Genomic DNA, 19,654 nt, shown 5'->3' with positions numbered 1-19,654 from the left:
CCAGGTAAACAGTGGAAAGTTTGACTCCCTCCACGCCCACTTGCCACAGACTCCAGATTTGCTCGGTTTCCTTGATACCACACTCGATGAAACGTCATGATTTGGACACTGATGAAGGAGCGGCGCTCCAAAAGCTAGTGTTTCCAATTAAACCTGTTGAACTATAACCTGGTGTTGTGAAATTTTTAACTTTCATCGATGAAATGTGGCTGTAATGCCAAGGGCTTTCACACTCACCTCACCACGCTAGAATAAGACAAACTTCTGGTAATTTACAGAGTGTGGCATCTGTTGCAATTTCCCTTCCAATCCCTCACCACCCAGCCCCCATTAGTTCCTCAATCGCACTCAGGAGAAATGATTTGCTGGGCCCCTGGAACAACTCCCCTGAGCTTCTATTTGTTTCTTCTCTCCCCCTCCTTCTTTCCCCTAGCCCTACACAGCTCCTTGCTGATCTTTCAGTTCCCAGTTCTGATACAGGGTTTATTCCCGGAATGTTAACCTGGCTTCTCTCTCCACCTGTGACTGAGACCTGTCAGTTTACAGCTGGCAGGAGGCAGGGGGACAGGGAGAAATTATGAGATGGATCTGTCAGTGCCCTTTAATCCCTCAGATTGTCAGCGGGGCGGAATTTTTCAAATCGTCATTCCCTCCCGAACAGACCATGGGAATGACCCTCTCAGTGAAAGTGTGGGTGAAAGTGTGGAGATGGGACATGGTGTCTGCATTGTAAAATGACACCTGTCCACCCTCATAGTCCAGGAAAACTCTGATCTTCCAGGGATTCACACTCGGGGAGAGGAGGGTCCGTGAGGGGGAGGTGGCGGTGAATTAACCTCTTCCGCGAATCAGCCACACAATGTCTCCCTGATGTGAATCCCTCTGATCCCAGGGATCAAATCTCTCCGGGGGGTCAGGGGGCAGCTGCTCTGTGTCTCCGAGTCTCACACTGGTCCGGTCCTCAAACAGGAAGGGCCGGGGATGCGCTGTGCTCGGATCCAGAGTCAGAGAGGCTGGAGCTGGGGAAGAGATCAAACAACACCGTCAGAGAGAGGGGCCAGAGACAGTGAGGGGAGCAGGGAGTGAGGGGTGAGCGATGAAGGGAGCGGGATGAGGCGAGATAAGGTGAATCTGAAAAGGGGGAATTTGAAGGAGGGGATAGTCAGGGATAGGGAGTGAGTGAGGGAGAGTGCAGTGTGTGATGAGAGTGGAGGGATGAGGAAGGATGGGTAAGGCGGAGGAATGGGGAGGGAGGAAAGGTAAGAGAGAGAGAGAAAGGAAAGGAGATTGAAAGGTGGTATGGGGGGGGGAGAATGAAGGCGAGCCCAGAGTGGGGTGGGGAATGGGAGGGTTGAGCCCAAATAATTCAGTTCCCTCACCTTCCCAGAGCGCAATTCGACCGCTCCCACCCAGCTCCTCACTCTCCCCGCTCCCGCTGCTGCAGTAGCAAAATCAGTCTGCCTTCTGGTTGGAATACAGACACACTCTAACCTCACACCTTTCAGGCATTGTCTGAGCTGAGATGCTGCTTTATTTTAATAATAAAACCGAAAGTTATCTCGGGACTGTGACTTGAATCAAGTTCTGGGATTTACGTATTAATCAATCGAAACCTGCCACCCATTTTAAGTGATGATAGATTTAACAGCAATCTAGGTTTGTTCAATATATCGCAACATTTGTGTGATATTTACATATTTTACAAAAAAATTGTGTTCGTGATCCTGCCGAAGGAGCAGCTCCTGACGAAGGAGCAGCGAAAGCTTGTCCTTCCAGATAAACCTGTTGGACTATACCCTGGTGTTGTGTGATTTTACCTTGATAAAGCTTAGTGACGTGAAAAACGATATTTAAATATAAGAGTCTTTCAGACCGGATCCCCAGAAAGACTGCCTCTGTATCTGTCATCTCATTTTCTCGATACCGAATACATTGTGTTTGAGGGTGAGCGGGTGCAGTCATTCACACAACCCAGCTCAGTGATCTGGATCTTACACCAGGTTGCACCAAAGGGTTTGTCGTGGGCAGTGAGTTCAGCAAAATTCAGGGAAAATTCGCTCCCCGCCCATCTTCACCCCCGCCCCCTCTCTGTCTCTCTCTCTCTCTGCCCCTCCTGGGTCTTCACCCTCCCGACTCCCTCTCCCTGTTCGAGTTGCGTTTTTTTCTTCAATATATGAATGTTTCGATTCGTCTCTGTCAGAATATCGGGAGAATAAAGTGGAAAGTAATAATTGTTTGCAGTGAAATTCATCGGGAAATCGATGACCTGAACGTGTTTACCTGCGGAGGAACAGTGAGACTGGGAACAGTTTGAATCAGGAAGTGCTGAGATTGATCATGGCTTCCAGACAGCAGCTCCTGAGACTGACCGAGGAGGCAGTTTGTCCCATTTGTCTGGATTTCTTCACCGATCCGGTTATACTGGAATGTGGACACAATTTCTGCCGCTCCTGTATCACCCAGAGTTGGGAAAAGAAGGAGATAAACTCCTGCCCGGAATGTCGAGAGGTGTTTCCGGACAGAAACCTCAGGGTAAATCGGGCCTTAGCGAATCTGGCCGAGGAGGCTCGAAAATTAAAGCTGGATCCGAAAGAGAAGGAAAGTAAACCTCACTGTGAGGTACATCAGGAAGATCTGAAGCTGTTTTGTGAAACTGACAGGAAATTGATCTGCCCGATTTGTCGAGATTCCCGGGAACACAGAGAGCACCGCTTCCTGCCGATCAATGAGGCTGTTTAAATCTACAAGGTAAAAGAGAGAATATGTCACGAACTGCGCGTTTCACACATTCCTGATCCAACACCTGAACTAACGGATCTAACTCTGTAATTTCTCTCCAAATCCTAGAAAAAGATAAAATCTTCCTTGGACTCTCTTACAGAGAAAAAATCGGCGGTTCAACAAGCGGAACTGACCCAGAAACGGAAGATTTCCGAAGTGAGGGTGAGCTCTCCCTGTGCTGATTCTCTGGGATCTCGGTTAGTTTTGTTCCCTTTATCGCGGGACATTAATGAGGTTTCACATTTCATTTGGTAGGAACAGGCGAGCAGTCTGCAGACCCACATCACATCCGAGTTCACTAAAATGCACCAGATTCTCACTGAGAAAGAGCAGCGTTTACTCAGAGATCTCAGGGAAGAAGAGGAGAGGATTGTAGAACCAATGGAGAAAACCCTTCGAGAGATTCAGGAGAATTTAAATTCTATTGAGGAGGAACTCTCAAAGTTGCAGAAACAGATGGAGCAAAAAGACGAGCTCATATTTTTGACGGTGAGGGAATATATTCCAGGTTAGGTAATGGAAATTTCACCCAGTTACAAAAAAAAACTCATGGTACTTGTTAATTAATAAAGCAATTGCTAAAAAATATAGTATTCAAGTCAATCTATGACTGGATTATTGCGACACTGTCACTGAATTAATCGCTTCTACACTCTGATGCGTTTCGGGAATACCGGATTATTTTACCCTCTCCTCAGTCTTCCTTCCAAAATATATCACTTTACACTTCCGCGTTGTGCCTGTTCATTTCAGCAGCCTGTCTGTCTCCTCCTGAAATCTGTCACTGCCAGCCTCACTGTTTGTGATTCATTTCTTTCAGGAGGAAGCTTGTCAGAAGAGAAGGTAGGACATGCTCTTTACTGAAACTCTGCACAGTTTGCTCAATAACTCAGGGACGGGTTATTATGGGGTTATTTCCTTGTTATTGTCGCAGCTCTAAAAGGTCATTTATTGGGTGACAGTAACTCCAGTTATGGTTCATAAACAAGTGTTTTTTTTCTGATAACAAGATTGTTACAGGGTTAAAACAGTATTAGCTTTGATAAAACTGTTCCATGATATTGCGAACAATGACAGGGTGCCTGGAAATAGCACAACTGGTTCTCAGGCTGGAAGTGATCACTGCCCTGATTTGTATTGTTTGTGTGACTGTGCCCTTCCTCCTGACCCTGAGAGAGAGACAGGGCCCACGTTTCCAGAGAATGGCCATCCCTGTTCCTGCATGGCTCCTGACCAAACCGAGGCAGTCAGAGTTTAAAGGGAGAATTATTTTGTTTCACTTTTTACAACACTAATTGCAACTAGACTTTATAAAGGGTACAATAAATCCAAAATCAGAAACTAAATCCTAATTAATGTAATGTAATGTTCTGAGGTACTTTACAGGTGTGTTGGAAATTATAGAAAAGTCACACTGAACTATTAATCCAGGTCATTGGTGCAGGTTTTAGTGCAACTTAAAGGAGGAAAGAGGAACAGAGAAATAGAAAGGTTCAGGGAGGGAATTCCAGAGCTGAGGCATTCGGCAACTGAAAGTCCAACCTCCAATGGGGGGGGGGGGGGGGGGGGGGGGTGGAGAGAGACTAAATTCAGAGGTGGTCAAGAGGCCAGAAATAGAGCAGCAAAATTCTCGGAGGGTTGTGGCACCCACGTATTACACATGGTGCAATGTGATGTATCAGTAACTGATCTGTTAGTGGGATATGGACATTTCTCTGGATCTGGGGTTTTCCAATCCTTGCCCTTGTATTATTGAATTCAGTTTGGATCAATTTACAAAAATAAGATGAACATTTCTCACCCATTGACTGAAATGTGAACAATACTGAAATAATTTATGATTTGAGTTTAATAATTTATAACGTAATCTGTTCAATATTCATAGGGTTAGTGACAACAAGAACAAACTCTCAGCTGCAGATCCCTCTCTGTCTATTGGAAAGTTCTCTGGCCCTTTACACTACACAGTCTGGAAAGAAATGATACACACCATTCACCCAGGTAAACACATGTATTCATTTTCTTGATGATAAATCCAATTATGCAGGGACTCTCAGGTACCAGTTTAAACCTTCACATCAGGTGTTGTTAATTCTGGGAGACAGAACAATATTTTGAGGCACTTTCTTCAGCGTATTTGCAAAGATTTGTAGCTCAGGTTATGAACAGATTGTAAACTTCCTTGCTGAGTTGGTAAGTTAGTTTACAGATGTTTCATCCCTATTCTCAGTAACATCATCAGGGTGCCTTAGATGAAGTGTTGGTGTTCTGTCCCACTCTGCTAGGGTTGATGGTACCATTTCCAGTTTTGTTGTTGGTTTTGTATCTTAGTGATTGGTAAATGGGGTCCAACTCTTCCTGTTTGTTAATGGAGTTCAGGGATTAGTGTGAGGCTTCCAGGAATTCCTCTGACATGTCTCTGTTTGGCTTGTCCTAGAATGGATATATTGTCTCAGTCGAATTGGTGTCTGTCATTGTCAATGTGAAGTGACATAAGTGCTAGGTGATCATGTCACTTGCTGGCTAGTTTGTGGTTTTGAACCCTCGTGGCTAATTTCCTTCCTGTTTACCCAATGAAGGTTTATACCCAAAACATTGCCTTCTACACCTCCTGATGCTGCCTGGCTTGCTGTGTTGTTCCAGCCCCTTATTTGTTTACTCATGTAGTGTTTTTGGCAGTCTTCACATGGTATTTTGTGTATAACATTGATCCTGTTGGTTGCGTGTAGAGTATATACTTAGAATCATAGAGTCATCGAGATGTACAGCACAGAAACAGACCCTTCAGTCCAACTCATCCATGCCGACCAGATACCTTAATCTAATAGAGTCCCATTTGGCAAAACTTGGCCCATATCCATCTAAACCCTTCCAATTCATAAACACATCCAGATGCCTTTAAAATGTTGTGAATTTACCATCCTCCACCACTTCCTCTGGCAGCTCATTCCATACACACACCATCCTCTGTATTAAAAAGTTATCCCTTAGGTCTCTTTTATATTTTCCCCATTCACCCAAAACCTATGCCCTCTAGTTCTGGATGCCCTTACCCCAAGGGAAAATAACCCTGTCTGTTTATCCTATCATATCCCTTGTGATTTTATCAACCCTATAAGGTCACCCCTCAGCCTTTGATGCTCAAGGGAAAATAGCCCCAACCTATTGAACCTCTCCCCATGGCTCAAATCCTGCAAACCTGGCAACATCCTTGTAAATCCTTTCTGAACCCTTTCAAGTTTCACAATATTCTTCTGATAGAAGGGAGACCAGAATTGCACACAATATTCCAAAAGTGGCCGAACCAATGTCCTGTACAGCCACAACATGGCGTCCCAGCTCCAATACGCAATGCTCTGTCCAATAAAGAAAAGCATACCAAATGCCTTCTTGACTATCCTATTAACCTGCAACTCCACTTTCAATGAACTATGAACTTGCATTCCAAGGTCTCTTTGCTCAGCAGCACTCCACAGGACCTTACCATTAAGTGTACAAGTCCTGCTAAGATTTGCCTTTCCAAAAAGCAGCACTTCTAATTTATCTAAATTAAACTCTATCCGCCACTCTTTGATCCATTGGCTCATCTGATCAAATCCAGTTGTACTCTGACATAACTTTCTTCAGTGTCCACTACACTTTCAATTTTGGTGTCATCTGCAAACTTAATAACTATACCTCTTATGTTCACACCCAAATCATTTATTTGTGTGCTGAAAAGCAGTGGACCCAGCACCAATCCTTGTGGCACACCACTGGTCAAAGGCCTCCAGTCTGAAAAGCAACCCTCCACCACCACCTTCTGTCTTCAACATTTGAGCCAGTTCTTTATCCAAATGGCTAGTTCTCCCTGTATTCCATGAGATCTAACCTTGCTAACCAGTCTACTATGAGGAATCTTGTCGAAGGCCTTACTGACATCTGTGTAGATCAGGTCCATTGCTGATCCCTCATCAATACACGCTGTTACTTCTTTAGACAACTCAATCTAGTTCATGAGACATGATTTGCCATGCTCAAAGGCATTTTGACCATCCCTAATCAGTCCTTGCCTTTCCAAATGCAAGTAAACCCTTTCCCTCAGGATTCCCTTTGACAACTTGCCCACCACTGATATCAGGATCACTGGTCTATAGTTCCCTGGCTTTCCCTTCCCATCACCACTCTTCCAGCACCTGACCTGTGACTATCAATGATATAAATATCTCAGTCAGGGGTGCAGCAATCACTTCCCTAGTTTCCCACAAATGTCTAGGGTACATGTCTACAATGTCCACCTTTTTTCTCAACGGAGGATTCCCCAGCAATGTTGTTGACAGGGCCCTGAATTGCACCAGCCCATCTCCCACACTTCCACACATATCCCTCTCTTCCCCACCCTGCAACAGCAATAGGGTTCCCCTTAGTCTTACAGAGAACATAGAACATTACAGCGCAGTCCAGGCCTTTTGGCCCTTGATGTTGCGCCATCCTATGAAAACCAATCTGAAGCCTGTCTATTCTGCACTATACCATTTTCATTCATATGTTTATCCAATGACCAGTTAAATGCCCTGAAAGTTGGCAAGTCTACTACTGTTGCAGGCAGTGCATTCCACGCCCCTAATACTCCCTGAGTAAAGAAACTACCTCTCTCATCTGTTCTATATCTCCCACGCCTCAATTTAAAGCTATGTCACCTCATGTTAGCCATCACCATCTGAGGAAAAAGGCTCTCACTCTCCACCATATCTAACCGTCTGATTATCTTATATGTCACAATTAAGTCACATCTCAATATTCTTCTCATGAAAACAGCCTCAAGTCCCTCAGCCTTTCCTCATAAGACCTTCCCGCAACACCAGGCAACATCCGAGTAAATTTCCTCTCCACCCTTTCCAAAGCTTCCACATCCTGCCTATAATGCAATGACCAGAACTGTATGCAATACTCCAAGCACAGCTGCAGCATGACCTTGTGGCTCTGAAACTCAATCCCTCAAGCTAACACACCGAATGCCTTCTTAACATCCCTATCAGCCTGGTTGGCAACTTTCAGGGATCTGTGTACATGAACACTGAGATCTCTCTGTTCATCTACACCATCAAGAATCTTACCATTACTTTTATTCCTGTACCTTTTATTCCAATACTTTTTATTCCTGTTGCTGCTTACAAAGTGAATCACCTCACAGTTTTCTGCATTAAACTCCATTTGCCAGCTCTCAGTCAAGCTCTGCAGCTTATCTATGACCCTCTGTAACCTGCAACATCCTTCAGCACTATCCACAACTTCACTGACTTTAGTGTCATCCGCAAATTTACTAACCAATCCTTCTACACCCTCATCTAGGTCATTTATAAAAATGACAAACAGCAGTGGCCCCAAAACAGATCCTTGTGGTACACCAGCAGCAACTGAACTCCAGAATGAACATGTCCCCTCAACCAGCTAGCCAATTTCTGATCTAAACCGCTAAATCACCCTCAATCCCATGCCTCCGTATTTTGTGCAATAGCCTACCATGGGGAACTTTATCAAATGCTTAACTGAAATCCACATGCACCACATCAACTGCTTTACATTGATCCAACTGTTTGGTTAATTTCTCAAAGAATTCAGTAAGGTTTGTGAGGCACGACCCACCCTTCACAAAACTGTGTTGACTATCCCCAATCAATTTATTCCTCTCTAAATCTTTATAAATCCTATCTCTTATAACTTTTTTTCCAAAACTTTACCCACAACAGAAGCATGGCTATCACACTTACCTACCATCCCACCAGCATTCCCATCCAGAAAATCATTTGCTGTCATTTCAACTAACTCCAGCGAGGTGCCACCACCAAATACTACACACCACCTATCCCTTGTCAGCCTCTCGCAGGAACTATTCCCTTTGGGACACCCCGGTTACTTCCAACACCCCTCACAGCCTCACCGCACCTTCCCCTGCAACCACCAAAGGTGTAACATCTGTCTGTTTACTTCCTCCCTCCTCAGTATCCCAGGACCCAAACACATCTTCCACCTGCCTGCACATCTCACAATCTAGCCTACTGCATTTGCTGCTCACAATGTGGCCTCCTCTCTATTGGGGATATAAAGGGTCGACTGCTTGATCACTTTACAGAACGCTTGCTTTCTGTTTGCCAAAAAAGACTTTGAACTTCCAGTTGCCTTTTAACACGCCACCATGTAACCTGGCCAACACCTCTGTCTCAGGCTTGCTGCAGTGCTCCAGTGAAGCTCAGTGCAAGCTGGAAGAACAGCACTTCATTTTTCGGAAGGGGATCCTGAAGCTTCCAGACTCAATATTGAATTCAATAACTTTGGGTTCTGACCTCTCCCATGTTGTTACCACAACACACACAACCAGGCCTTGTTAGCACAGAGTTTGCTATTAGGCACCACCCATTGTAACCCACTAACAGTCTTCATTAACAGTTATTCAACCTTCCAGCCAAATCATTATCCACTCCTTTGTCTGCCTAACTGCTCTTCTCTCTCTTTGGGCTCTATCCCCACTTATTATTTACTCCTTTCCCATTCCCCGACTCTATCTTCTGAATATAAACCAACATTTTCCTAGCTACCATGACTTCTGAGGAAGGGTCACTCAATCCTATACATTAACTCTGATTTTTGTCCACAGATGCTGCCAGACCTGCTGAATTTGATAAATATCCATAGATTTAACATTGTCAAACATTTATAAATATCTGTAAGGGGAGTGTGAAAAGGGGAGTGTTAGTGAGACTGATAGAATCACTGAATCCCTCCAGTGCGGAAGCAGACAATTGAGTCCATCGAGTCCACACTGACCCTCTGAAGAGCATCCCACCTGGACCCAATCCCCACTATATCCTTGGAACTCAATATTTGCCATGCCTGATCCAACAAATCTACTCATCCATGGGCACAATAGACAGAAGATGCACATCTTTGGACTGTGGGAGGAAATCCTACAGACATGGGAGAATGTGCAAACTCCACACAATCACGTGTGGCTAGAATTGAACCCAGATGCCTGGTGCTGTGAGGCTGCAATGCTAACCATTGAGCCACTGTTTCAATATTTTCAGTAATCTCATTGATCAAGCAGTGAACCCAGTTGCTGCTCCATTTGTTTGATCAGAGGCCCAATTCAACATGAGGGTTCTGATTCAGTGCAGTGTTTCATGGTCTGTTTTCCAAGAGTTCGGAATGTGAGAAGGTGCTGGGTGGTCCTGCAGGAGGAAACAGGTATCTGGAAAACTGCCTTCACTTCCAGATGAGGGAAGTGTATGATTTGTGATGTTGGGAATATGGGACCAAATGGAAAATAAAGGAGCAATGAATAGCCATGTGAATAATTAACGCAAATCCTGATAACAAGGAATTCATGACAGAGGAGAGTATGATAAATCAAATTGTGTTCAAATATCGTCCATGTGCCTACGGCATAACCCAAAGAGTTTCTGAACCACTGGTATATTTTTGATAAATATTCCCTGTTGTAATGTAGGAAATGAGAGAATCAATCTGTGAACAGTGAGGTCACAGAAACAACATTGTGATGATGAAAAAATCATCAGTTTGAATGGTATTTTTTGTCGTGGAAAAGTTCAGTGACACAGAGGGTAATTACACATTTCATTGTTTCTAATAACAATGCAGGAGATTAAAAACGGGTCATGAAATTAGCCCATATCATGACAGAGGCTAGAGTGTCCATGTGGGTAAAACATGGAAGAAATTGTTCAAACCCTAACATTATTGGTTTCAGCTCTGAGATCTGAAGGCTGCAGTGGGAAATGAGTAATGTTCATCCAGCTCGAGGATCAGCACAAACTGGAAGAACAGCGTCTCATTTTCCACTCCACTGAGGCCACATAGGGAGAACTTTATAAAAATTGGGAATGACATTGTTGGGAGTGTGCTGTAGAGTATAATCAGAGATAGATTAAATGCTGATGTGTCGCAAATCTCAGAAAAGTGCTAAAACAAATGGTCATAATATCAGGGGAATTGAACTTCCCCTGTATGCACTGGGACAGGCAGATTGTGAAGGGCTCGGACAGGACAGAATTCTTAAAGTGTCTCCATGTGATCTATTTAAGGCAGTGTGTAGAAAATCCAATAGGAGACAGGGCAGGGCTGGAACAGCTGAGATTCGCCAAGATGTTGCCTGGGCTGGAGCGTTTCACCTCTGAAGACAGACTCGATCGGCTGGGGATGTTTTCATTGAAGCAGAGAAGGCTGAGGGGAGAAGCTGATGAAAGTTATGAGGGTGACAGACTGGGTAGACTTTTCCCCTTAATGATTTGGGCAATAACAGGTACATAGATTTAAGAGAAGGAGCAAGGGTTTTCGAGGGGAATTAAGGATGATATTTTTACCCTGGATGGCTATCAGTCTCAGGAACTCACTGCCTGAAAGGAGACAGAAATCTTTGCAACATTTAGGAAGTTATTCAGATGGAATGATAGCGTCACACAAGATGGAAACAGATGCCTCCATCCAATCAGTCTGCACTGATCAGCTATCCCAAACCGACCTCGTTCAATATGCCAGCATTTGGCTCATATCCCTCTAAATCCTTCCGATTCATGTACCCATACAGATGCCCTTTAAATGTTGTCATTAATCCCACCTCCACCACTTCTTCTGGCAGCTTATTCCATACACGGATCACCCTCTGCGTGAAAAAGTTAATTCCCAAGTTCTTTTTAAACCTTTCCCATCTCACAGTAAACCTATGCCCTCTACTTTTGGAGTCATCTACCCTGGGGAAAATACATTGGCTATTCACCCTTTCCATCCCCCTCATGGTTTGATAAACCTTGATAAGGTCACCCCTCAACATCCGACATTCCAGGGAAAGATGTCCCAGCCTATTCAGCCATATCCTAAAACTCAAACCCTCCAGACCCAGCAACACCCTTGTAAGTCCCCTCCACACACTCTCGAATCTCACAACATACTTAGCCCATTGAATGGTGACCAGAACTACACTCCAATGTGCCTCACCAATGGCCTTCACAGTCACAACATTACACCCCAACATTTCAACACTCAGCACTCCAACAAATGAAGGTAAGTTTGCCATACTCCCTATTCACCACCCTGTCCACCTGCAACTCCAACCCAAGGAATCATGTACCTGCTCCCTCAGGTCTCCTGCTCAGTAACACTCCCCAGGGTCCCACCATCAACTGGCCTGATTTGCCTGACCATAATACAACACCTCACATTTATCTAAATTAAACTCCATCTCAGCCCACTACACGATATTTTCATGTCATCAGCCACTTTACTAACAAGCAAGAGGCTGGAAGAATACAGCAAGCCAGGCAGCATTAGGGGATGGAGTATTCGACGTTTCAGATGCAACCCTTCCTCAGGCCTCTATCTCCTGATGCTGCCTGGCTTACTGTGTTCATCCAGCCTCCTGCTTGTCCACCTTGGATTCCAGCATCTGAAATGTTTTGTCTCTAATATACTAACTATACTTCCTATGTTCACACCCAAATGATTTATACACATGACCAAAAGCAGTGGGACCCAACCTTGATCTGTGTGGCACACCACTAGTCACAGGCCTCCAGTCATACCATCACACTCTGACTCCTACCTTTAAGCCAATTTTGTACTGAATTGGCTACCTTCCCCTGGATCCCAAGAGATCTAACCTTACTAACCAGTCTACCATGCAGAACCTTGTTGAATGCTTTGCTGAAGTCCATCTCGACCACGTATACTACTGTCTTTATCCAGCTTCTTTATTACCTCTTCAAAAAAAACTCAATCAAAATGCAATTTCCCACTTATGAAGCCATGTTGACTATTCCTATTAAGTCCTTGCCTTTCTAATTGCATGTATATCCTGTCTCACCCACTCCAATAACTTACCTACCACTGGTGTAAAGCTCACTGGTCTATAGATCCCTCACTTTTCCTAACAGCCTTTCTCAAATAATGGCACCAAATTAGCCGACCTCCAGTTCTGGCACCTCACCTGTGGTTGTTGATGATACAAGTATGTCAGTAATCGGTGCAGCAATCTCTTCCCTAGTTTCTGGTAAACACCTGATCCTGTCCTGGGGATATAACTAGCTTTGTACAATTGAAGACCTCCACAGCACATCCTCTTCTGTAATATGAACTCTTTCCAAGACATCACTATTTATTTCCCTAAGTTCCCTAGTTGCTGGGAAATGGAATAGAGCTTGATAGACCCTTGATGACTAGCATTTCCACAATGGGCTGAAGGGCTGTATTAATCTATGGCTATGTCGGTCGATTAGTTCAGTCGGCTGGACAGCTGGTGTGTGATACAGATGATAGTAACAGTGCAGGTTCTCTCTCTCTCTCTCTCTACCAATTCTCTCTATAGCTAAAAGATATCATTTTTACTGTTAAGTTCATCTTATCTTGAGATAAAGGTTAACTTCCCATTAACCTTCTTAATTACTCACTGTTCCTGCATCCTAACATTTTCTGACTCACACACTCAAACACCCAGATCACTCTGTATCGTGCAATTCTGCAGGTCTTCTCTGTTTAAGTAACGCTCTTTGTTTTTAAAATTCTTCCTTGTGAAGACTCCCTTCCTCCTCACATTGCTCAGGCCTCACTCTATCCCCCTTTCTCTCACTTCACAAACTCCCATCCACCATCCCAAAGTTGTCCTATCTCCTCAACCTTGCTTCCAACCCCATCTCCTCTCCCTCTTCGCCCTCACTCCCTCCCTCCAGCAAAATAACTCCTTTCAACAATGCCCCAAATCTCTTACACTTCTCCTTCATTGACCTTTCTTCCTCACACTCCCCTCCCCACTCCACACCCCAACCTACTCCCCAGCTCCCTGCAAGCTCTAATGTCAATCACTCTCCCCCTCCCCCTCTCTTTCCTTACCCTTTACAGTCAACACAACACTCACCTGACCCACTTACTCATATCCACTTATCCTCCCTCTCCCCTCTCAATTGCACTTCCCCTCATTTTCTCGTCCAGCCGACTCTCCAATTACTCTCCCACATCATTCTAAATCCCTGACACTCACATCCCCCTGACTCTTCACTCCCCTGTTATGGACCAGGCCAAACTCCCTCAAAACATTTCAAGAAGGTAGCCCAGACCTAACATTTCTAATTGTTTTCAGTAGGTGTACAGTGGATATTCCAGGATGGATGCAGCTGGCCCAACCACTCAGTTTGAAACAAAGCAGTATTTATTTACACATGAACAAAAACCAAATTTAGAATAACATAAGTATTTAAAAACCGAAACAACTCTATTGCAACTTAATGATGCTGTTCCAAATATTTACAACATCCCCATGAACACCCCCTTGGCAAAAAAAGGAAAAATCAAACCCAGGTTCTCACAGGAGAGATATCAGAGAGAGAGAGAGAGAGAGAGAGGATCAGCATGGAGCTGTTTCTTTGACCAGCAGCCTCAAAAAAGCTGGCTGCTTGCTAAAACCAAACCAAAACCAAATTTGACCTGGGAGAATTGGTCACTCTCCTTTCAGTGTCGAAATGTTTTTTTTTAAATTTGATTACTTACAGTGTGGAAACAGGCCCTTCAGACCAACAAGTCCACACCAACCCTTTGAAGAGCAACCCACCCAGACCCATTCCCCTACACCTAACACTATGGACAATTTAGCATGGCCAATTCACCTAATCTGCACATCTTTGGACTGTGGGAGAAAACCAGCACACCCACTGGGAGAATGTGCAAACTCCACACAGACAGTTGTCTGAGATGGGAATTGAACCCAAGTCTCTGACGCTGTGAGGCAGCAGTGCTAACCACTGTGCCACCATGCCACCAAAGTTTTGTAAATCTTGAATGTGTTTTGCCTGAGGTAGCTTCTGTTAGCTATAATCAAATTGGCTCTAAAGCCCATTCAACCCAGACACATCAGAAGGTTTGTGTTTCTGACCCCTCTGGAAAAAGCCAAGGATAACCTAAACTTGTTTCAGGAGCATCATTGTCACTCCTCTCACTCACCCCGACTCTCTTGGCACTCCCCCACACATCTCCCGTTCACTCTCTCCTCCCCTCTTCCTGGATTCTCCTCCTCTGAGTCATTCTCCTCATTTTCATTCCCCTCGCTGCCAATTTCCCTCTTCTTTTCCCTTACACCCTGCCTCTCACCTCCTCCACACTCATGACCTGACAGCCTAGCTCTTTATTGATCTCATCACTCTCTCCTTGTCCCTATCCCTCACTGCATTCCCCTTCCATCTCTATACAGGCCCCACTCTCCTCCTCCTCCCTCTCCATCACTCTTCCATGGATCTCACTCACCATTCCCTACCTCTAACCAACACTCCCTCCTGATCTCCCACCCCACTCTCTCCTGCTCTCATGTGTCCCCTCTGCTCAATTCCCACTCCCATCTCTGACCACTCTCTCTATCCACATCCCCATGACTCCCACTCCCTCTTGTCTCTCCTGCTCACTCTCCATACACACTTCCCTCTCATTCACTCTCTCCTTTAGCTCAGCTTCCCATCCCAGTCAATCTCCCCCTGACCTCATTCTCCTCCTGGTTTATACCTGCTATCATCTGTCCCTTAATCTGACAGGCCACACCCTCACTGTATTCTCCACTCTCCATCCCACTCACATCCAAATTCCCAACATCCATCCATTCCTCTTGATTGTTCACCATTCAGTCCTCCCCCACCCTCCCTTCATTGTCCACCCTTCACAATTCCCTCTCCCCTCCACCTCACTCTCCAAACCTCACTGTCCTTGCCACTCCAGCTCTCCTTTATACTCTAGTTAGCCAGACTTTCCAATCTCCCTCCCCATCAATGCTGCCTCACTCCCTCCTGCTCTCCCCTTCCCCCTCAATCTCACAGCCCCCTCATGCTCACTTCTCACACCCTCCCAGCTCACTCTTCCATCTTCCTCACGATACTCTCAAGTACAGCTTCCCAATCTGGTAACTGTCCTCTCAACCTCGCTTTGCTCTATCTCTCTCTCTCTACCTCACATTGCCCCTCATTCCCATCTCACATTTGCCTTCTCCATCTCCTCTGTTCCTCCATAATCACTCTGCCATGATTTCACCCACACCTGACTCTCCCCTCCATTTTAATCTTACCTCCTCACACTTCACTCCCTTTCAGTCTTGCCTCCATTTATCTCCCCTCCATCTCATCCTCAAATTCACTCACCTCCTTCACATTCCACAGACTTCCTCAACTTCCGAGACCCAACTCTCTCCTTCCTTTAAAACCCCCATCCTACACTCCGTTCATGTTGACTCTCCTCTTCCCCACAAACTCCACCTCATTCTCCAGTGCATTCACCTCCAGAATTCTCACAAGTCCTTATTTTGTTCTCTCTCATTTCCACATCCAGATTAATACGTGGTACTCTTAACCCTCCCTTCTCCCTCATACAGAATATCCCCCTCATTCCCTGGCACTCACTCTCCTCTCCCACTCCCTCACCCTCCCATGGCCAAATGGAACCTGTATTTCTCCTCTCCATCTCATCCATCCCTTCCTCCTCACTCTCACCTCCCTCACTCACCGTATCTCCATCTCTCAACCCTCCCACTCACTCTCCCGGCCTCCAAACCTCAAATGTCCACTTATTTTGCAGACCTCCTGTCCTCACCCTCCCATTCTATGCTGTCATTCACTCTCCCAACCCCATCCCAAATTGTCCCTTCCCTCACAAAACCTCCACATCTTCTCCCACATCCTTACTCACACTCATTCCCACTTTCATTACTCCCCCCATCTCTTTACTCTTCCATCCCCTGCCCTGAGGTTAAAAACCTCCCCTCATTTCCTCCCATTCTTCATGATGATCCCCTCCTACTTCCCTAAACCCTCCCTTGCAAATGCAACCACACTATACCCTCCCACCGTCTCCCCACTCCCTTGTTGCCCATCACTCCTGCCTCCCATCACTATCCCCATTCCCACCCACTCACATTATCTCACTTTCCCCTTCCTTTTGCATTCATCCGCCTTCTACTTACTGTCCCCTCCTCCCCAATCTCCATTTCCCTCAGGCTCATGTTCCCTCCATCTTGTTATTGCCCCCTCCCCTGTTCTCCCTTGCCCATCACTTTCCCTTCTTCTCGTTCTCCCCTTCCTCTCACTCTTCCTTTCTCCTTCTATCACCCTCACTCTCCCCTCCTCAGTCATGTCTTCCTCCTGGACCTAGCCATCTCACATTCCAGTCCATTCCCCATCCCTCACTCTCAGTCTCTCCTCTTCCTCACCCCACCCTGTCCATACTGTTTACTCTCACGAACCCCCTCACTCTCCCCCACCTCTCCTGTACCCCACACTCTGCTCGTCACTCTCCCCTCCCTTTCCTGGCCCCCACCATCTGACACTTCCCTATGCTGTCCCATACCCCTTTGCTCTCGCTCTCCCTCCCCAATCCCTAGTGCTTCTTCTCCCTCTGCTTCTGCTACACTATCTGCCCCTCGCTCTCCCCTCACCTTCTGCTTCAGTTTACCCTCCCCAGCACACTCGAACCTATGCCACTACCATCACACTTCCCATCACCACAATTCCCCCCTCTTTTCCCCACTTCTCCTGGCTCCCCAGATGATGCTGCACTCCCCAACTTGCTCTCTCCCTCCCACTCCCTCAATTTACCCCTTCCCATCACTCTCACCCAAACACTCAAACGTCCTATTGCTCACCTCTCTCTAAGCTCCCCCTCATTCTCCACACGTTTCTGTCTCATACCACCCCTTCACACTGCCCTCCTCTCTCTCTCCCACCTCTCCTCACTGTCCACCCTCTCTCCTACATCTCCTCGGTCTCGCCCTCCCTTTAACCTTCCAAGCCTTCCTGTTCTTCCTGTACACTTCCTCATTTCCCCACCCACTCTCCTCCAAATGATCCCTCTCACCTCACCCACTCCTCCCTCCCAGCCCTTTACTCATCCTTCCTCCTCATTCCTCCACTCTCATCACTCACTGCACTTTCCCTCACTCACTCCCTCTTCCATGACCATCGTCTCCTTCAAACTCCCCTTTTCCACACTCTCCTTATCTCCCCCTCCACTCCCATTCCCCCTCTATCTCTCCAACCCTCACTTGCTGCTCCTCCCACTCTCCCTCCCTCTCTCTGTCTGACGGTGTTATTTGATCTCTCTCCCAACTCCAGCCTCTCTGACTCTGGATCCGAACACAGCCCATCCCTGGCTCATCCTGTCTGAGGACCGAACCAGTGTGCGACTCGGAGGCAAACGGCAGCCGCTCCCTCACTCCCCAGAGAGATTTGATTCCTGGCTCTGTGTCCTGGGATCAGAGGGATTCACATCAGGGAGACATTACTGGGAGGTGGAGGTGGGGGAGAAGACTGAGTGGTTTCTGGGAGCTGTCCGAGAGTCTGTGATGAGGAAAGGGGGGATCGGACTGAACCCGGAGACCGGATTCTGGATTGTGTGGCTTGGACCCGGATGTGGTTATTTTGCCGCCACTTCACCTTCTGACACCCCACTGTCCCCGAGTGTGAATCCCCGGAAGATCGGGGTTTTCCTGGACGATGAGGGTGGACAGGTGTCATTTTACAATGCGGACACCATGTCCCATCTCCACACTTTCACTGAGAGGATCTTTCCCATCTTCAATTCCGGAGGCAATGACGGTGGGAAAAACTCCGCCCCGTTGACAATCTGCGGGATTAAAGGGCACTGACAGATCCATCCCATAATTTCACCCCGTCCCCCTGCCTCCTACCAGCTGTAAACTGATGGGGGATCGGTCTCAGTCTGGGGGAAAGAAGGTGGGAAATTTGTAAATTTCTCCAGAATATGTATCCTTATACCTTGCACACCAACTTCATTTTGCATTATTTTAAAATTCACTGTTTCGAGTCAATGGAGTGTTAGTTACGGGGCAGTGAGATTAATCTCGGTGGTGGGAAATTTTAAGGATAATATTCAACACAGTGAAGCAATTCTGGATAATCGAGAAAAGCCAGTGTTGATTTATTCAAAGCAAGTCATGGTTAACTGAATTTATTGAGCTTTCGACTGAAGACACAATTAGGATTCAGAGTGAATTTGATCCTGGACTTGAAAAGGCTTTTGACAAATTGTCACATAAAAGATTCAGAAGTATAATTGAAGCCCACGGAATGAAATGCCAGTGATAACATGAAGATGAATTTGACTAGGTGGCAGTGAATGAGGATTTTTGAGATGATGTTCTGTATCAGTACATTCCAGGAACATTGAAACTCAGCAGGTGTGGCAGCATCTGTGCAGAGAAAACAGTTTCTCCATCAATTTCTGTTTAATTTCAGATTTCAGCATTTGCAATTCTTTGTTCATTGAATATGAGATATGCTACAAACTTCAGTTTTCACTGCCAAGGTGTGCTACAGAAACAGAAATTGCTGGTGAGAATCAGCAATCTGGTAGTGTGAGTGGAGAGAAAGAAGAGACAACATTTAGGTTCAGTGACACTGCTCCAGTTTCTCGAGCAATTTTTGTTTTTGTGGGATACCTTGTGATTGGCAGTGAAATTCAGATTCTTCCAGACCATTTCAAAGGGTTGATGAATTAGGTTTCAAGTAGGCTGAGGCATTAGCTTCCCCACTGCCGACCAAGGACTCCATGTTATCTTCTTGAATTCCCTTTATGTTGCAGGGCTGTGCCTCTGTGGTGAGAAAAGGACTGTGAAGCCTCTCGAACCCATCATATAAATCAACACCTTTCTACACCCTCCCACTGGACAGACACAAGCAGGTCTGAACAAGAGTCACACTGGATTTGAAACATTTCTCAATCCTCCTCAGCTGCTGCCAGACCTGCTGAGTTTCTCCAGCATTCTCAGTGTTTGTGTAGAATTTGATGCTGCAGAGGGCTGTTGAGGCTGGGTCATTTAATATATACAAGGCTTAAATGG

At 45.8% G+C, this 19,654-nt stretch overlaps 1 pseudogene across 1 annotated transcript; it reads left to right on the top strand.

The window, feature by feature from the left end:
* The first annotated feature begins 2,074 nt into the window (after window positions 1–2,074).
* On the top strand, window positions 2,075–18,439 carry LOC148140077 (zinc-binding protein A33-like; annotated as a pseudogene). Its single transcript, XR_015753026.1, has 6 exons — window positions 2,075–2,748; window positions 2,848–2,943; window positions 3,037–3,270; window positions 3,602–3,624; window positions 4,667–4,774; window positions 17,893–18,439. The product of XR_015753026.1 is annotated as a zinc-binding protein A33-like (transcript).
* The last annotated feature ends 1,215 nt before the right edge of the window (window positions 18,440–19,654 follow it).

The sequence above is a fragment of the Chiloscyllium plagiosum genome, unplaced genomic scaffold (assembly GCF_037043375.1).
Source record: "Chiloscyllium plagiosum isolate Xiang-an unplaced genomic scaffold, Cpla_swu_hap1 HiC_scaffold_35, whole genome shotgun sequence".
In the NCBI taxonomy this organism is placed as follows: domain Eukaryota; kingdom Metazoa; phylum Chordata; class Chondrichthyes; order Orectolobiformes; family Hemiscylliidae; genus Chiloscyllium; species Chiloscyllium plagiosum.
Note: the sequence above shows the minus strand (reverse complement) of the source record. Positions and strands in the feature narration are given on the sequence as shown.